An 18,906-nucleotide genomic window follows, 5' to 3' on the forward strand; every position below is an offset into this window, starting at 1 on the left:
GAGAGAGAGAGAGAGAGAGAGAGAGAGAGAGAGAGAGAGAGAGAGAGAGAGAGAGAGAGAGAGAGAGAGAGATTCTTTTAGCAGTTCTGTGAAGAAAAGCCGACTTGAATTCAGGTCTTCCTGACTGCAGGACAGAACTCTATCTACAATCCCACCTATATATATATACTTCAGCAATTCTTCCTTGCTCAGATCACATCTAGAATACTAAGTTCTGTGTGCCATACCTATATAGTGTGATAATTAGATTAAGTCTACACTGCCCATCTTCAGATTTAATCACCAAAGGTGAATAAAGCCCCCTTTTCACCCTTACAATAGACTCTCTACCTTAAATGTTCCTCTGGGCACCTCTTGCCTGAAGTTTTATTGCACCTCAGCATTGGACATTGAATTCCTTTTCCCTAGTATTCTTTTCTTTTCTATGTCCTCTCTAAAGCCCTTCATTTAATTGTGGCTTATAATTCCTTGGAAAAGTAGAATGCAATTGACTATAGAGCAATCTGCATATGTAAAATAAAACTGAGTCCCAAGAAGTCTATTGGTCTCCAAGAAAAGGGACCTCCAAGGAAAATGACTGAGTTTATAGAATTAAATACAGCTTTATAGAATTAAATTCCTAAAAATTAAATAATTAACTTAAATAAAGAGCATGGCTTGTTTTTATGGGGGACCTCTGATTTTTAACTCCTGATGAAGAAACTCCCTCTATCAATGTGTAAATCAGCAACTGCCTTGAAGTTTCTGGTCTAGATTGAGAGAGTTAATTGGGGCTTATGAAATAACTTATATATACCATGAAGTGACTTATATATGCACACTGAGTCTTACATTTATAGGTATCTGAGAAAAGACTTTGAACTTAAAGTCTTTCTGACTCCTAGAAAGGCTCCCTAACCATTAGATCATGCTCATCTCTATTTTCTTTGTGTCTTCTAAAAACAGAGAAAATAATTTAAAGGAAAAAACCAAACATGATTACTTGAGAATGAGATGTAGTTAGGCATGGGGGCACAAGTCTGTAATCCCTACTTCTGGGGAGGCTGAGGTTGAGACAAAGGCAGGTAGGTGGATCTCTTGAGCTCTGGAGTTCTGAGGCTCTTGGGCATCCACACTAAGCAGCATTAACAGGGAGGATCAGTCTGCTAGGTGGACAGTGTGGTGGCACAGTGGGAGAGAGCTGGGCTCAGTAAGGAGGGCCTAAAAGTTCAATCTGGTCTATGTGTCTTAGATAAGACCCTAAATTCTGTCTTGGTTTTTTCATCTGTAAAATGGGCTGGACAAGGAAATGACAAAACTCTCCCCTATCTTTGCCAAGAAAACCCCAAATGGGGCCACAAAGAGTCAGACACAACTGAAACGAATAAACAACAACACCAATCTTTAAAATTGAGTCATTCATTATTTAGAAAATTCAAATTCATTTAACTTTTGGGTAATTATCTTAGTTGTCAGGAAAACACCTTACACAAACAAAGTCTAGTCTAGCAGAGGGCCTGATCATTCCCCACTGAACGATTTTGTTACTCTTTCAGAGTCCCGTTCTATCCCTAAAATCATATGTATTGGCACAATGTCATTTGGAAAGAGAGCAATGAGGCCAATATCTGTTTCTATTATGGATGCAAAATCGTACTTTTTGAACCCTGGTCTTTTTTTCAGTGAAAGGGGGAAAGGTGCCAGGATGCTTAGACCTTTATATGAGTCATGCCCACTAAAAAAATTCATAAGAAAATGTTACTAATAAACAGATATTTATATGGCATTAAGTGTTTTGCTTATGTTATCGTATTTAAGACTCACAGCACCCCTTGGAGATAATTATTATGCTTCTTTTATAAGTTTTCCATATTCTAAATCTAACCCTCAATCTACTCTGCCCTACTGCCTCTGCCATCGCTTCATAGTGAAATAGCAGTATAGAATTTCTGATTACCAAGGAAGACATGGGCCTTTCCCCACCTCCTCCTCTTTAGGACCTGAGCGAAGCCCTAGTGAAAGACCCTTAAGTACCACAGAACTGCCAATTCATTCAAACCGACAAAGATTAAGTGCCTACCAAGTACAAAGATGGATACGAATATAAAAATCAAACAATACTTGCCCTAAAAAAGTTTATAAGAAGGTCAAACATTTTGTATTCAGGAAAACCCAACATTTTTACCCTAGATAAAACCTTATATTAAGTGAAATCCTGAAATTTAGAAACATTCGGCAAGCACTCATTTAGGAGTCTAAGTCCCAGAAGGGAGAATCAATAACGGATCAGAAACCACAAAAGTTATGTTAAGCCAAGATGTGGGAGGAGTAACGAGGGTCATTTATTATACAATATGGGATGTTGCTACTGTAGAAGGCAAACAACTCTAAAATTATATAATTAAGGGTTCACAAAGGGAATGAATGTGCCACTTATCAGTATGAATCAGTCTGAGTAAAGTTTTCCTTTGCACAAAGTAGTCAAACTGAGAACAATAAAATATCCCCTAAGAAGTACAAGACTTAAAAAAAGATCATCTGAGTATGAAGTAAGCATTTTATTTGAGTAGACCAAAGACATTTGGGGCTTCATATTGGGGTAGGTGGATGTGGGGAGAATATCTCCTCCCTGAGTCCATGTTTTCCCACTTTGCCAAGTGCCAGATGCCTAGAGGGATTCCAATTCCTCTTTTCCAGAGATAGGATGAGTAGACTTTCCAAGCATCAAATCTCCCAGGCCAAATCCAGTTCAAGGTCCCCATCTTCCTTCCCAGATCATTTCTCTTTATTCATAGAAGCTATTAATTAGTAGAGTCCCCTCCCACCAGCAAAGCAAGGCCTCTTTCCTTTTCCCCCTTTTTCCAATCCTTCTACCCCACTCCCCAGTGTTTCTTTCTGAGAATACAAGGGGCACCTTTTTGCCCATCATCTGTTTCTCAGTATCCCTTTCCTTCTCTCTCTCCTTTCATATACCTCCTATGTTGTAACAGTCCCACACAAAAAGCCAAACCAAACTAAAACAAAACAAAAAACACATTGATTTACCGATAGGCAGGATGTTGCCAGGGTTCTGTCCAAAATGCTCCATGCCCAACTCTTCACAGTACCCCTACCAGATTTCTTCCTTCACCCTTGTCTGTGTAGATTTGGAAAGAAGTTTCTTACTGGTCCCTATGCTGTTGCTGCATCCTCCTATACTTCTGTTGTGTGAAATGTTCAAGAAGCAAATAATCTCTGCAGTTCTGGTTTTCCTACTTAAAATGTTTCAAATGCCTCTTTGTGAATGAATACCCATCTTTCCCCTCCATTTATGGCTAAGCTAAGATTTACAGGGTGGGTCATCCTGGGACTCATCCTGCTGTCCAGTGCTTTTCAGAACATACAATTCCATTCCCTCATCCTTTTTTTAATGAGTGTGGAATAGTCTTGTGTTAGTCAAATGCCCTTTTCTTTGTATTTAGAGATCTTTCTCCAGATGGCTGGTTGTTTTTGAAATGAACTGCTAAATTTAATCACTATGTTTCTTGGAGTTTGCAGCCTGAGGTTTTTTCCAAGGTGATCTGTGAATTCTTTCCATTGGAATTCCATTTTCCATGATCAGAATTTCTGGGCAGTTCTATTATTTCCTTTATTATGGTTTTAAGGGTTTTTTGGTCCTATTGTGTGCTTCCGAGATACTTATGATCCTTAGGTTGTCTCTGAACATCCTGTCTTTGAGATCTGTATGTTTTGTTTGCAAAACGAATGAACAAAATTCTTTTGATGTTATTGATTTTTTGCTTTCCTTCTTCTAGATTGTCACAATATTTTGTTCTAGCTTTTATTTTTTTGGTGCAAATCCAAGTTTTTCAATTCTGCCCATTATTTTTGTTATGCAAGTCATAACTTCAGCTTTCACAAGTCCCATTTCTCTTTGAACCATTCAGGAATAGTGTATTCTGGTTCCATGTTCTCCTTAAACTCCATAAGTCCTCTATCTTATCAAATGGATCATTTTTCCTACTTTTTTACATTATTTATTTATACATACCAGAAGTCATTTACTGGATCTGGGGTTCATATTCCTTCTGTCATTATTGTTTTCCCTGTTGATTTATTTGCCTCTGTTCAAGGTCTTTTTTCTTCTGGAGATCTTCAGTAATTTCAGTCTTCCCCACTTCCTGATTTTCCCCTATTCACTTTCTGCCTGATGATAGTTTCCTTGGGAGTTGGATCTCAAGGCGTCCAGGAATTTTCTCATTGGATAATTCATAGTTCACCAACCCAGGTCGCTGCCCCTGATGACTTTGGATTGGTGAGAAATGGCCCCACTTGGATACCATGCTCTTTCCCTCAGACATAACAGAAGCCCCACACTGTGCTCTTTTTGGCTCCTTTTGTTCTTAGATCTCTGGTCTGAGACCAGCAGTTTAAGAAAGCTGCTGTGTTGGTGCCTTGGGGTTGGCCACCTTTCTATGAGCAATTCAGAGTTTTGCAGCACTGGTACAATGGGGTTGTAGCACCTGGCAGGCTTTTATTCCTGAAGACTCTGGCCATGCTGCCTGTCTGAGACTGCCTAGGCCCATGTTGGTAAACCTATGGCACGTTTTTGTTGTGCCAGATGGGGCTGCTCGATTCCCCTTCTCCATCGTGCCTGAGGACCTTTTTCCCATCACCCACCCTTCTGCGCAGCAGCCCAATGGGAGTGCTTCTTCCCTCCTCTGTCTAAGGTAAGGTGGGGGGGCTTACATATGGTATGAGGATTGCAATATGGTCCCTCAGTTTCTAAAAGGTTCACCACCACTGGTCTAGGATGTCTTCCATGCTTGGAATACTCTCCCTCCTCATTGCCACCTACACATTTCTCTGACTTCCTTCACATCTCAGGTCAAATCCTACCTTCTTCAAGAAATCTTTCCTGGCCTTCCTGAATTGTAATGCCTTTTTTCTATTGATTATATCCAATCTATCCTATCCATAATTAGGTACACAGAAGTTTTCACATTGTCTCACCCATTCAACTATGAGCTACTTGAGAGCAGGGGCCAGTCTTTTCTTTGTATCCCCAGGGCTTAGCACACTGCCTGGCAGAGTAGGCACTTGATAAATAATTAATGACTAATTAGTCTTACTTCCCCAGTGTATATGAAATATAACTTGATTTAAATAAAGCTTTTAGAAACATGTGTGATTTTGATCAAAGAGCAGAGAGGAAGACCTAGTTGGCAGCATCAGATATATATGATAGAAATCAAATAAGGAAAAGGAAACAGGCTGGACCTGTAATGATAAGGAACTCCTAGATGAGGAAATTCTATTAGTGCAGGTCAACTCATCACTCCCTCTGTGATTTGTAGTTTTTAGAGAATTGTCCAGGGCAATGAGAGGTTAAGGGACTCCCTCAGAGTCACACAGCCAGTATGTGTCAGAGGTGGGTCTTTCAGGTCACCTCTCCACTTTGCCACATTGCCTCTCAGGAAAAAGAAAAGATAAGGACAGAAAAATGAGGACTCAGACTTCCCCTCTCAGGGTTAGGAAAATAAGAATAAAGCAGCCATTGTTTAGAATCCCAGCAGAGCTTAAAGGTTTGTAGTTTCATGTTTGCTTTGCTAGTAGTCCCTTTATTGGATGACACAGGGATTTTGTTCTTTTTGTTTTAAAATTCTTTTTGAAGAATTCCTTGACTTTTTTTTTTTGGCCTATGAACAAAATTGCAACCATGAAGCATAGTATAATGTACCCAGAATGAAGGGCAAACTCTGTATATGGAGAAGACAAGCTAGCAAAACATTCATGGCAAGAACTCATCATTTTCCAGCCAATGAAGTGAGGGCCAACTAACTGGCAAACTCTTTTGATTAGAATTTCACTCAGTGGTGAATGACATGCAAATCTTCCAGACACCAAGGGAGTAAAGAGAGCCAGCTGAAAATAACTCGGAATTCACGAGAAGTAGACTCAGAATTACTAAGGGAAGTATTTGGGGTGAGATAGCTCCATACGATCCATATTTTGAGTTGGTTTTGAGTGGGGGTCTAAGTTCATCTACCTGGGATATTTCCCTGATGTAAACTCCTACCAGGTAGCTCCTATAAAAAGACCTTCAGTTTTAAGAAAGTTGCCTGAGGGCACTGAGAGATTAAGTAACTTATCTGGGATCACATAGCTTGGAGGAGGAAGAATTCTATCCTGCTTGGGCTTTTTGACTTCAAGGCCAACTTTCTATACACTACACCACTGTCTATTGCTTTACCTATACATGTTAGGCTCCTACTATTTACTGAACTGAATAAATGCTAAAGTACTAAAATTCTTATTGGTGGATGATTGGGAAGGCAGTGGAAATATTATAGGGTTTAGGGAGAGAATAAAAATGATGCCAAATCAAGCATTTTCATAGATCAAAACTGTGTTAGAAAAAATAACTGTAAAACAACAACAACAAACCTAGATTACCCTTAGAATGAATTCTAAAACAAGAAAAATCCAAAGAATAAAAAATCATCCAGGAAAGTCGATAAAATAAGACAGCAAAATCCCAGCCAAGCAAGCAAATCTGCATGCACCCACAGGCAAAAGACCGGAAACAGATTAGACACCATCAAAAAATGTTAACCTGATCTCCTCCTATCTCCACCCCCCCCTCCCCAATAAAAACAAAACAAAACAAAATTAAAAAAAAAAAAACTCAAACAGCAACAACAACAACAACAACAACAACAAAAACCCTACCCTTGCTAGTGGGTTCACAGAACCATGCCAGACTTGTTCAGACTACTGATGACTCATTCCAACTCTGACACTGGCATCAAGCTGTGTGGGAAGGGCTGGTGAAAAGCTACTAACTAGAGGGGAAAAAAATTATGGGCTAATGGGCATTTTAAAAACATTTTAACTGAAGGGCAAACGGATGAGATCACAGAGAGAGTTAAAGGGTGTTAAAGTAACAGAACATCAATGAGGAAGTGCATTCCTAGATCCGTCATGGAGAATGCAAATGCCTGCCTCTTCCCCACATTTCTGCCAGCATCTCTCTCCCTTCATGACATCGTCAGTAAACACAAATCCAGAAATAGGAAAATAAGGGAAGAAAGGAAAAGTCGGCGTCGACTCCCTGAAAAGGTCTCGTGGTCCTCGGAGGCTACACCAAGGAGTCTTGGCCTTTAGCAGTCTTCCTAGCACCGGGAGGTTCTGATTACTGACCTGGTGACAGGCTCTGCGTCTGTTAACCTGAGAAGGAGTTTAAGTTGGGTGATGCTCATCCCCAGAAGGGCGGTCAAAAGGCAACGAATTTTTCCTGCTTCATTCCATGGCATCACATGGCGTTACATTTCCATGCCCACGACAGCCTCGCCAAATTGGCCTTCCTAATATTGCTCACACATAACCCCGCATCTCTGCCTCCCAGTGCTGGAATGCCGTCCCCTCCCACTTCTGTCTGTCAGTCCCTTTGGCATTAGTCAAGGTTCTCCTCATACCATCTTCTACAGGAAGCCTTTCTGGAGATCCCTCCCAACCTCCACTGCAGCTGTTAATGCCTTCCCCTCTGAATCACCTTGCATCTACTTTATATCTACCTTTATGTACATGGACACCCTGTCTCTCCTGTAAATTCCTTGGGGCAGAGAATCTTCTCCTTTCTGCTCTTGTAGCTTAGTGTCCGGCACACAGGAGCTACTTAAATAGCTTCTTGTTGATGATTTCCTAAAACTAATCACTAAGGCATGGAGGAGTGCTGATCTATGTAGAATGAGGAATATGGGGGAAAAAAAAAAACAAACAAAAACGTAACTCACAGATTCCTGACGTGCTGAAGGAAGTACCTAAGGATAATACGTGTATGTATCACATGGACCCTAAGTGTGACATCCTGGATATGTGCCCTAGCTAAGCAATGAATGCAAACTTCCAGGAGGCAAGCCATTCTGCAAGGTGTCCTAGTCAGAATACTTAAAAACTGAAGGTATGCCATCAATTAGGGAATGGCTAAACAAGTTGTGGCATACGATTGTGATGGAATACGACTGTTTTTTTATTTGAATTATTTTATTTTTTCCTGAGATTATTTATGTGTGTGTGTGTGTATATACATATATATATATATATATGTAAAATTTTCTAGGAACATTTTTGTTTTTTTATTTGAATTTTTTAATTTTATTTTTTCTGGTATTATATATATTTTATTTTCTAGGAATACTATTTTTTTATTTGAATATTAAAAAATTTTCTAGGTTATTATTAAGCAAAACATATTTCCATATTATTCATTTTTGTAAGTGAATGATCTAATGAAACTAAAACCCCAAATAAACATATGATAAATCATATGTTTTCATCTATATTCCTATCCTAACAGTTCTTTCTCTGGAGGTGAATAGCATACTTTGGATCTAAATCCCTAGTAATTGTCCTAGATCACTGCATTGTTGTTAGTAGCAAAGTCTACCACATTTGATCATTTCACAATATTTTAGTTACTGTGCATAATGTTTTCCTGGTTCTGCTTATTTCACTTTGCTTCAGTCCACGTAGGTCTTACCAGCTCTTTCTGAAATCATCCTTTTCATCATTCCTTATAGCACAATAGTGATGGAATACTATTATGCTGTAAGAAATGATAAGTGGATTGATTTTGGAAAAACATGGCAAGACCTACATGAAATTTTGAAGAGTGAAATAAGAAGAACCAAAAGAAAATATATAGAACAACAGAAATATTACTGGAGATCAACTTGGGTATGTCTACCTCCAGAGAAAGAAATGATAAATAGAAACAAAAAAGGCTTAGTAGATCTCTAGGACCAACTTTGGGGAGCTATATGAGTTCCTCACACATTGCTGGCATCAAATGAATACTAAACAAAAGAAATGAAAAAAAGTACATCTGCAGGCTAACAAAATAATTCTAATTTGGTGCTCATAAGCTGTTTTTCAAAGGGCACTTTTTAGCAACCCTAGATAAAATTTAATAATTAAAAAAAAAGATGCGGCATAGAAGATTAAGATTTTGGAGCCAAAAAGAATTGAGTTCTTCTCTCATCTATGACATGCCAGTATACTGGCTGGGTGACCCCTGGACAAGTCACAACCTCTCAGAACTCTGGGAATCTCTCCAAGATTTTAAATTGCAGAGAATGTGCTCATTTAAATTTGTCAAGAGTTTCTTCACCCTCGAGCTCCCTGTACTAATGAAATTACAAATCCAGTCCCTATCCCTAATAGTGATATTAACAGATTTATATGGTGCTTTATAGTTTGCAAAGTACTTTACACATATTATTTCATTTGATTCACACAATAATCCTGCCAGGTAGATGTTATTATTATTCCTATTTTACAGATGAGGACACTGAGGCTGAGCAAGGTTAAATGCTTTGTCTAGTCTGCTAATAAGTAACTGAGGTGGGATTTGACTCAATTCAATTCTCCCCGACACCAAGTCCAGAGCTCTACCCACTATATTTACAACAAGATCAACCAGTGGATCTGCCTTGTAACCAAAGAATCAGGGGCAAGGTAACATATGCGCTTTTCTGTAATTGCCTCATACCATGTGTCTCCACCCACCTTAAGTCAAGGGTCTTTCTTGTGCAAAACAGGAGTGGGAAAAGCATGAATCCACAACTAATTCACCACAACTAAATGAAGAAAAATATAGAATAATTTCGGGGACATTGTACTTGTTCAGGTGGTTGCCATGGGAATCCAGGAGCTCTCTCACTTTCAATACTTAGGAAGTGTCTCCCACTCCCTCTAATGGTACCCCTTTCAAATACTACAGAGGACCTCTCTCCTAAATGGGGCTGGGAAAAAAAAATTACAAGCACAGCCAAGCCAAATCCAAATGTCTTGACAGGCCTGTACATGTCTGAACGAACGCCTAAACAGTGATGAAAGACAAGAAAGAAATAAGATTTTCAGCATCACTTGGAGGTGGAGAGGGAAGGAGGGGAGCCTGATGGATTTCACCGTAGATTTCTGATTCATGGTCGATTTTCACAGTGACAGCCAGGCTCGATCTAAAATGCCTGAGCCAATAAATCAAAAGCTGAGCATCTTTATTAGCCACTTCACAAAACAAATCTGAAGGGAGAGTGGTAGCAAAGAGAAAGGAGTTCTGCAGAGAAGAGTGTTCTTCAGGCAGGCAGCAGGAAAATAGAAGCAAATACCCAGAGGCTCTCACGAACCCTGGTAGGGAGAGGTGTGCTTTTCCTCCCTTGTTAAAGTTTTGCAATAAGGCTGGTAATATATCATACCAACAAGATGTGATGATAACGGCACAGCGGCTTAATGAATTTTGCAATAAAAAAAAATGATGAATGTACAATAATCTCTAAGTCTACCATCTCTGGGAAACACCCAAGTGCATGGGAAACTTGGAGTAAAAAAGCTGGGAAACCATGTTTTTTAGCCCTTTGCTTCCTGCAAACAGCATCCACCCACATTATCATCAGCATTAAGGTGGATCTGCATTTGTGTTTGCCCTTTCTGAGTTGAATATGGAACTGTAGATTCATGGAATTAGTTTCGAGCCAAAAGAGAAGAATCCTAAATATTATCTAATCCATGGGTTCACCCTTTTTTGTGGGGAGTAGGGGGCTCATAGAAACAAATGGCAATTTGGTAAAGCCTATGGACTATTTCTCAAAATAATTTAAAAACAAATTCTTAATGAAAAGAAATGGTGAATTTCAGTTAGTAAAAATAAATATGTATATAGTTTTTTTCATCCAAGTTGACTAATCCCCATGGACTACTCTAGCTTAAGAGCCTCCAGTCTAACTCAACCTCTCCATTTTATTGAAATTTTATAATTTCATTGAAAAGTGAATCTGAGAAAGGAAAAATGACTTGCCTAAGCCCTCAGAATTGGCATTCAAACTTGGGCTCCCTAGTCCCAGATTTCAGTTTCTTAGCATTAGAGCATGCTGCCTTCTGATCCTCTGACAAAAATAAATGCAGTTTGGCCTCCATTTTTAGACTGCTATCTTTAGTTAACAGAGAATTAAATCAATCAGTCTGCATTTGATGTCAAAAGATTTTCTCTGATTTTCTTCAGTGATTGGAGGGATTTTCACACCAAACCTACTGGTAATCTCAGTATGACGGTGCTTTTCTTAGCCAAGAGAAAAAACCCAATGGAAAAGTGTTTCCATTAGAGAATAAGGCAAGTCATTCAGTGACCTCAGTTAGAGCCAACAAGCATGAGACTCACAGACCCCTGACTGCTAGGTACAATATTTAGGGAAAGCTACAGATTGGACAATGATCTCCTCTGCTTCCCATCCTCTGGAGGCTCAGGCTGAAAACACTATTCCATCTGTTTTGAGGCAATCATAAATGAAAATGATCTTGGGAGCACTGCATTTTAAAGTGTGTGTGTGTGTGTGTGTGTGTGTGTGTGTGTGTGTGACAAGGAACACTGAACAGATGAGTACGAGGGACCACAGAAATGATGAAATTCAATTCCTCTTCACTTTATGAGAAAACTGAGGACCAAAGTTACAAGACTTGTTCTTGGGACATAAGCAAGCAAGTAAATAGCAGAACCCCTCCAAAATCAGGTTCTACTCTTCCTGCTGCCTCTCTAGGGGTATGTATGTATTCATGTATGTGTGTGTGTGTGCACACATGCTTCAGCAGTGACTAACAACTCTGGAGTAGGAGCTAGAATTTAGGAAACTTTTTTGGCATTACTTGGTTACATGAATCATGCATTCAGCTCAGCCAGGCTATACTTCTAGAAGAAACTGTGACAGCCAACTTTCCCTCTGGGTACGTAAAGATAGTGTAAGGCAGTGGTTCCCAAACTTTTTTGGCCTACTGCCCCCTTTCCAGAAAAAATATTACTTAGCCCCCTGGAAATTAATTTTTTTTATTTTAATAGCAATTAATAGGAAAGATAAATGCACCTGTGGCCATCACCGCTCCCCTGGATCGCTACAGCACCCACCAGGGGGCTGTAGTGCCTACTTTGGGAATCACTGCTCTAAGGAAAAGAGCTCTGGCTTCATCATTATTGTTGCTATCTGAGAACATAGAGGGATTTCTATTAGCTATCAAATTAAATATACATTCTCTTCGGCCTTTGAGGTCCACTATTGACTGAACTTTTCCCTTTCATCTTGGTAACTTTATTTCTCACTACAGGCAGCACAAAGCTTATAAGCCACAATTCCTACCTTTAGTCTACTCACTTTTGTGCCATCTTCCAGACCTCTGCTGGCTTAATATTCTGAAAACAAAGCTCTGGTCAAGTCATTCCCACTCAAAACCCTTTACAAGCTCCCTAAGTCCCTGCATAAAGAATACTGTCCAGATTCTGGCTCTCTACAATCAATCAATATTTTTTTATTAAGCACCTACTATGTGGTAGGCATTGACCTGAGCTTAAGGAGCTGACAATCAAAGGCATTTATATTTATTGCATCTGTGTGTATGCATACATATATCTGAAAATATAAAGTCAAATAGATATAGGTATGTATGCATGTACACACACACACACTCACTCTTCCATCCATCCATCCATCTTCACAAAATACACCACCAAGCTCTTTTTGTGCATTACCTCCATACCACTACCCTACATACTCTATTTTTCCACCAAACTGTACTCATCTACCATTTCCTCAATGCACCCAGAATTTAGGAAGGTTGTGCTTTTCCCTCTCCCAAATGCTTGCTGAAATTCAACCTGTTCAACAAGACTCAAATGCCAGCTCCTTCGTGATGCCTCCCCTGATCCGTCCCAAACAGATACAATCTCTTCATCTGTAAATTTCCATAGGACCTATGCTTCAGGTTCTTTAAGACACAGGGCACCTCTGTTTTATTTATAGTTTTTTTCTGTACTTGTCCTATTTTTCATTGAACCATAAGCTTCTTGAGGACAAGAATTTTAATATTTCCAAAATGACTGAGCACACTGTCTGGCATGGCAGCTGCTCCAAGAGAATATTTATTAAATTGGACTAAAATGACTTGGGATGTGTCCTAAAAACATCATTTGTGAATCTGGTTGTTTAGCACTCATACATCATAGAATCTCAGAGATGGAAAGTAATTTCAAGGTCATAAATGTAAATTTGTACCAGAAGAGGAATCTCCTTGATGTCATCCCTAACAGGTGGTCAGCCAGCTTGAAGACCTTCAGTGATGGGGAAATCATCACCTAACAAAACATCCCATTTGCTCTGAGACACTTAGGAACTTAGGAGGTTTTTTCCTTATATGGAGCCAAAATCTGTTTCTCTACAACTTCCACTCACTAAAACAAGTGCTGGCTGGGAATCAGGGATCTAGGTCTTAAATTCTAGCTCTGCCACTTAATTAGCTGTGTGACTTTGGACATACCTCTCTCAATCTGCAAAGTTTCTAAGTTTTCTCCCCTATAAGATGAGAGGGCTGGTTTAGATGATTTCCAAAGACTTTTCTGACTCTAAACCTATGCTTCTATGACCTAGTTCTGCTCTTAAAGGCTAAGAAGAACAACAGATCCAATTCACAGGATAACCAAACCTTCAAATACTTGAAGACAACTATCATATCATCCTCATATTATTTCTTTACCAGACTAAATACCCCATAATATAAATGCTAAGACAATTCTCTTCTTCTATGGAAAATGTCATTCTTGTTACAATTGGAGATAATCTAGGAACGCATTCTCTTTCTCTTCCTACAACCAGAATTCCAAAAGAACTTTCCAAAAAAACAAACCACTGTGGTGTGGTGGGGAGCTTGAGTGAGGGGAACCTGCAAGTCTTTAGCATTTGGGGAGTTCAGATCTTCTCCTGGGAGGTGGGGAGAGGGAGGGAATACTGCAAAAGAGGCAGGGCTAGGGCTATAGTGATTCCTCTTACTGAGACATGAGGGGAATGGCGGTGTCTTCCAGACAAGAAGCAATGGCAGCTTAGAGGGCAGCAATTCTTCCGCAAAGGAGCAGCCCTGGTACTCGAAGCAGAAGTGGGTGAACTCTGTTGGAAGAGATCACTTCCACGTTTTTTATGTATTTGATCAGTAGTGAAGAAAAGGCCACAGAAATAACATGCATGGGTTTGGGTAGCTGGTAAATGGAGTACAAGTAGGGAACATCCTGTACTCTCTCTTATAAATACCTTTGGCAGGACTTTGGATGGGAAAGCGCCCTGGACCCGGGAGTTGGGTTCAAAGAGTACCAGAGTTGGGGCCAAGAGCACTCTGACACTGACTAATTATAAAAATATGAGCAAATCACTTAATATTTCTGAGCCTCAGTTTCTTTACGTATAAAATAGGAATGAGGGAATCATAGAATTTACCACTAGAAGAGATGCCAGGGAGCAGGGCTTGTATTAACCCCCCACACACATACCTTAAAAAAAAACCAAACAACTCTTACCTTTTCTCAATATCAATTCTAAGACAGAAGAGTGGCAAAAGGATTAGGCAATTGGGGTTAAGTAACTCGACCAGGGTCTAGGAAGTAACTGAGGTGAGATTTGAACTCAGGTCCTCTTGACTCCAGGCCTAGTGATCTATCTACTGTGCTACCTAGCTGCCCCAAACTACCCTTCTTCATAGAGTTGTAAGAAAAACATACTTTGGGAACTTGGATGAGCTGGACAAATAGTTATAATAATAATAATAATGTTGTGATTATTTCACAGACACATAAATGCATCCTGAAGTTCCCTGATCAAATTGCTCATTAAAATAACATTTATTAAGTGCCAACTATGTAAAAGTAATTATGCTAGGTACTTGGGGTAAATGATCACGATTATATTGTTACTTCTTCACCCTGGAATCTTTAAATATTCTTGTTTTTCATTGTTTCCATCCTGGTTTAGAACCAACTTGAAATTCACCTAATTCTGAAACCTTTTCATGACTGACTAGAACGCAATCTGATTCTATACCTCTGATAATGTAAATAACATAGTCCTTAACTAAAGATCTCAGCTCATACTTTATTGTGAAAATAGAGACCATTTGCCGTCAGATCTCTCTCTGCCTCTGTTTCCCTCTCTCCTCTTCATTTCACAAGCCCTTGATATTCTCTTTCTCTATTCTAGTCTCTGACAAAGAAGGGGGAGTCAAATCCTTCTCTCCACTGAGGCCAAATCTGTCTCTTTTTGCTCTGTACTACCCTTGGGCCTCAAAAATTCGGTCCATTTCTTTGTACTTTCTTGGTATCCACTGCAGTGTCTCTAAAGATAGATATTCTATAAGTGTCTCTCTGGAAGCTAATAACTTTTTAAAACTATGTACATTTAGGACAGGTTTCCCATCTCCTATCTCTCAACCCAAGGTATATATGAGAACATCTGTATAATAAAATGAATGTTGGAATCAGTCCCACGTTCAAATCCAGGTATTACCACATCCTATCTGAGTGAGCTCTCATAAGTCATTTTTTAACTTTTCTAGGCCTCAGTTTCTTCATTTGTAAAGTATGGGGTTAGACTAGATGACCTGTAAGGTCATGTCTAGCTCTAAATCATGATACAATAATACTGGTCTTTACTCTAAGTTGAAAACTACTAAAGGTCAGGTTTAGTGTCAGGGAAATAAAAGAATATATTACACGGCCTTTTGGGAGAAAACCCACTTTTACAACATTGTGGATACAGAAATAATTTGCCTATACTTTTAATTTTAATTTTTTCCCAAGGTTACATGATTCCTCTTGTCTCCCTCCCTTCTTGCCTATACTTTTAATGGAAAATAGAAATAGGGTAACTTCAGTTACATCCTCAAAAGCACAATAAGAGATATAATGCCTGAAGTTAGTCGGACAATAGCATCTTTTCCAAGACTAAAGTGCCAAGTCCACTATGAAGAAAGATAATGGATGGACCTCATGGACCTTCTAACATAGATATAACAGTTCAGATTAGGGGAAAAGTAGAAGCCCCAAGAGTCTGTGACCAAATGGCTGGAGAAGAAGACTGACTCCCAGTTCCATGTCTGCAATGAAACTAGGGCAAAGGGGGCAGGGAAGGAAAATAAGGAAAAAAAGACTTATTGACAATAATGACAAAGAATTCTAGTCTCATTAAACATAGAAACCAGTAATGAAAGAGAAGTCTGATGAATGGTAATCCAGAGATTCTGCTAAATTTAGAAGTGTTTCAATAACCACAGCAGTAACATAATTGACTTCAAGTGGTTATGCAGATCGGATTAACCAAGAATGAGATTAAGGATTGGGATAAAAATTGGAACTTGATAAAAGAAAGTCCCAGAAGAGGAAAATACTCTCTTCAAGGGAAAGTCACCATTTTCCTTGTAAAGGTATCTAGAGGGGCAGCTAGACAGCCCAATGGATAAAGTACCAGGCCTGGAGTTAGGAGGGCCAAGGTTCAAATATGGCCTTAGATACTTCCTAGCTGATTGACCCTGAGCAAATCACTTAATTCCAGTTGCCTAGCCCTTGTTGCTCTTCTGTTTAAGAACTGATACCAAGACAGAAGGTAAGGGTTTGAAAATAAAAAAGTGCAGTCTTAGGGCTCTAAGGTACTTGTCTAGGTTCATAGAGGCAAAACTTGAACCTAGATCTTCCTGGTTTCAGGGCCAGTTCCCTCTCCATTATGCCAGGCCGTCTCTCAGCAGAATACAGTTAAGTTTAGAGAAAAAAATCTTGGTGTCAGGTTAAATTGTGTGGAAGAGCGAGCATAGGTTTCAATCAGAGGCAAAAACCTGGGGAGATATAAGATTACGGCCAAACTAATGTTTATAGCAAATACCATTAATCTCTGAGTATGTGATATGACATAACCAGCTGGAAGCCTCTGTTTTAACTGAGGCTTGGGAAAATAAACAAAAAAGTAGCATTTGAGGAAATAAATGGAATCAGATACCCTAGCAAAAGACCAAGAAAAATCCTGTTATGAAATTTGTGTGTATGTGTTGGATTAAAAATTGTCTTTATTTGTCTGTACTTCTAGTCCTATCTATAGTCTCATAGATGACCAGAAATATTCTTCAGCGATTCTCAGAATGGAGCATTTCAAGATATCAGGGTAGAATCACTAACAGACAGCTTAAAAGCAAAAGAGGTTGGGGGCAGCGAGGTGGCACAATGGATAGAGCACTAGACCTTTAGTCTTGGGTTCAAATTTGACCTCAGATACTATCTAACTATGTGATTCTGGGCAGGTTACTTTTTCCAGTTTTTTCCAGTTTCATTCAAAAAAATTCTGTTCACTGAGCCCCTTACCCTTATCTTAAGAGTTTTACTAAGACAGAAAGTAATGGTTTTAAAAAATAAAATAAAATGGTTCTGGGATATGTTGTGAATATGAGGGGCTGATGGGAAGGACTCTTAGCTCTTTACAAAAGAGAGTTACTAGTTATTCTAACAGGTCTGGGCACTTGGATAATAGTTTGTATAGGAGCTAGGGACATGGCAAGAACCATATCCCTGGTTTGGGGCGGGAAGATGGTGTGTCATGGTACTATAGCCTAACTGAGAAAACAGATTTTCCTGTTCCTCCTCTTGATTTTCTGAGACAGCTTGGAATCTATTCTAGTTTCCCCAGAATAAAGTTTCCAAAATTAATCAAATATACTCTTTTTCTTTTCAAATCAAAATGTTCCTCCTCTGGGGGAGAGGAAAAATCCCAGAAATATCCCAGCATATGGGAAATTTAATTCTATTTCCAGACAGCATTTCCCAACATAAAGAGAAAAACATACTGCCCCAGAATGTCAATGTTTCACTAGACCTCTGTCCATGACCTGCAGACTCTACACATTCATCTTCCCTTCTCTTTGTGCCTAAGACTGGATTGGTTCCACACACCTTTTAGCTCTAATCTTTTACTTCCTAGGATAAAAATAATCCTGAGTAAAGATCTGTGCTTCTGCAATTTCAATGATTCTTTTTCTAAATCTCCAGTTTCATTTTGGTATGTGCCCAGATTTTTCTTTCCTTAGAAAGTCAGGGACCGCATGTGGTTTTAAGGTACAAAAGTTTCACCATTCAACAGCTAACTTCCCCTCAATATACCAAGTGTAAAGAGAGTATTTCAAGGTTCAGAACAGGGATTCTTAACCTCTTTTGTGTTGTGAAGCTCTTGGGGGCAGTCTGGCGGATACTATGGATCCTTTCACAGAATATTTGTGGTCTACATACATAATTAAAGGAAATGCTAAATTTCAGCCACGGGTTAGTAAAAATAAAGTATAAATGTTTTTCCCTCATCCAAGTTCAAAGATCTTTGGGAATGTATAGTCCATAGACCCCAGGTTAAGGGTCTCAGTTGCAGAAAAATACCAAGGCAGGGGGCTTGGTGTCCAACCTGCTCCGATCTGTACATTTCTTTGGACAAAACCGTGGAGGGTGTGGCTGTGCCAGAAACCCTAAAAAGAGCACCATCCTAACAGAAAGCATGCCTCTGGCAAAGGCTGATGAGGACTACACAGTTCTAAGATATATTTATGGAGGTAATACCTATAGAAATCAGGCCACATGGATCGTTCTCTGCCCAACACTAAGACTTTGCAGGGCTGCTTTCAAAAAGGAAGCAGACCCAGATATAGGTCTAATAAGACCTTGGTAAAAGGATTAAAGGTGTTTGACTAAAATGGACTATTTATAATGACATAGCAGTATTATAGCAGCTCTTCTCCTTCTTTGATAAGACAAGAATAATGCTGTTTACCTTGTGGTAAACACAGCAGGGCCCCTGTTTGTTTGATGTCTGCAAAGAGTTCTGACATCCTCACATGAAAGGGGGTACAACCCACACAGCTAAGGGAGGGATGCGACACTGCCATGAGGTACACGGGTAGAACAATTATTCTGCTTGTGTAGAGAAGTAGTCAAGTGCGTGCCCAAGAGAAGAGACGGAGTCTAAGCAATAAAAAGAGAACCCTGAGCCCTCAGGTCTTTATTCTCAGTCACATAAGCAGGATCAGGATGACTCAGCAGGGAAACCAGAAAGTCCATGAGCA

General features: G+C 39.4%; 1 protein-coding gene across 1 annotated transcript in view; it reads right to left on the bottom strand.

Annotated features, from left to right (window-relative positions):
- Positions 1-18,906, bottom strand: part of ARHGAP26 (Rho GTPase activating protein 26) — a 552,571-nt gene that overhangs the window by 69,398 nt on the left and 464,267 nt on the right. The window lies entirely within an intron of this gene.

Source organism: Gracilinanus agilis, chromosome 2, assembly GCF_016433145.1.
Source record: "Gracilinanus agilis isolate LMUSP501 chromosome 2, AgileGrace, whole genome shotgun sequence".
Lineage (NCBI taxonomy): Eukaryota > Metazoa > Chordata > Mammalia > Didelphimorphia > Didelphidae > Gracilinanus > Gracilinanus agilis.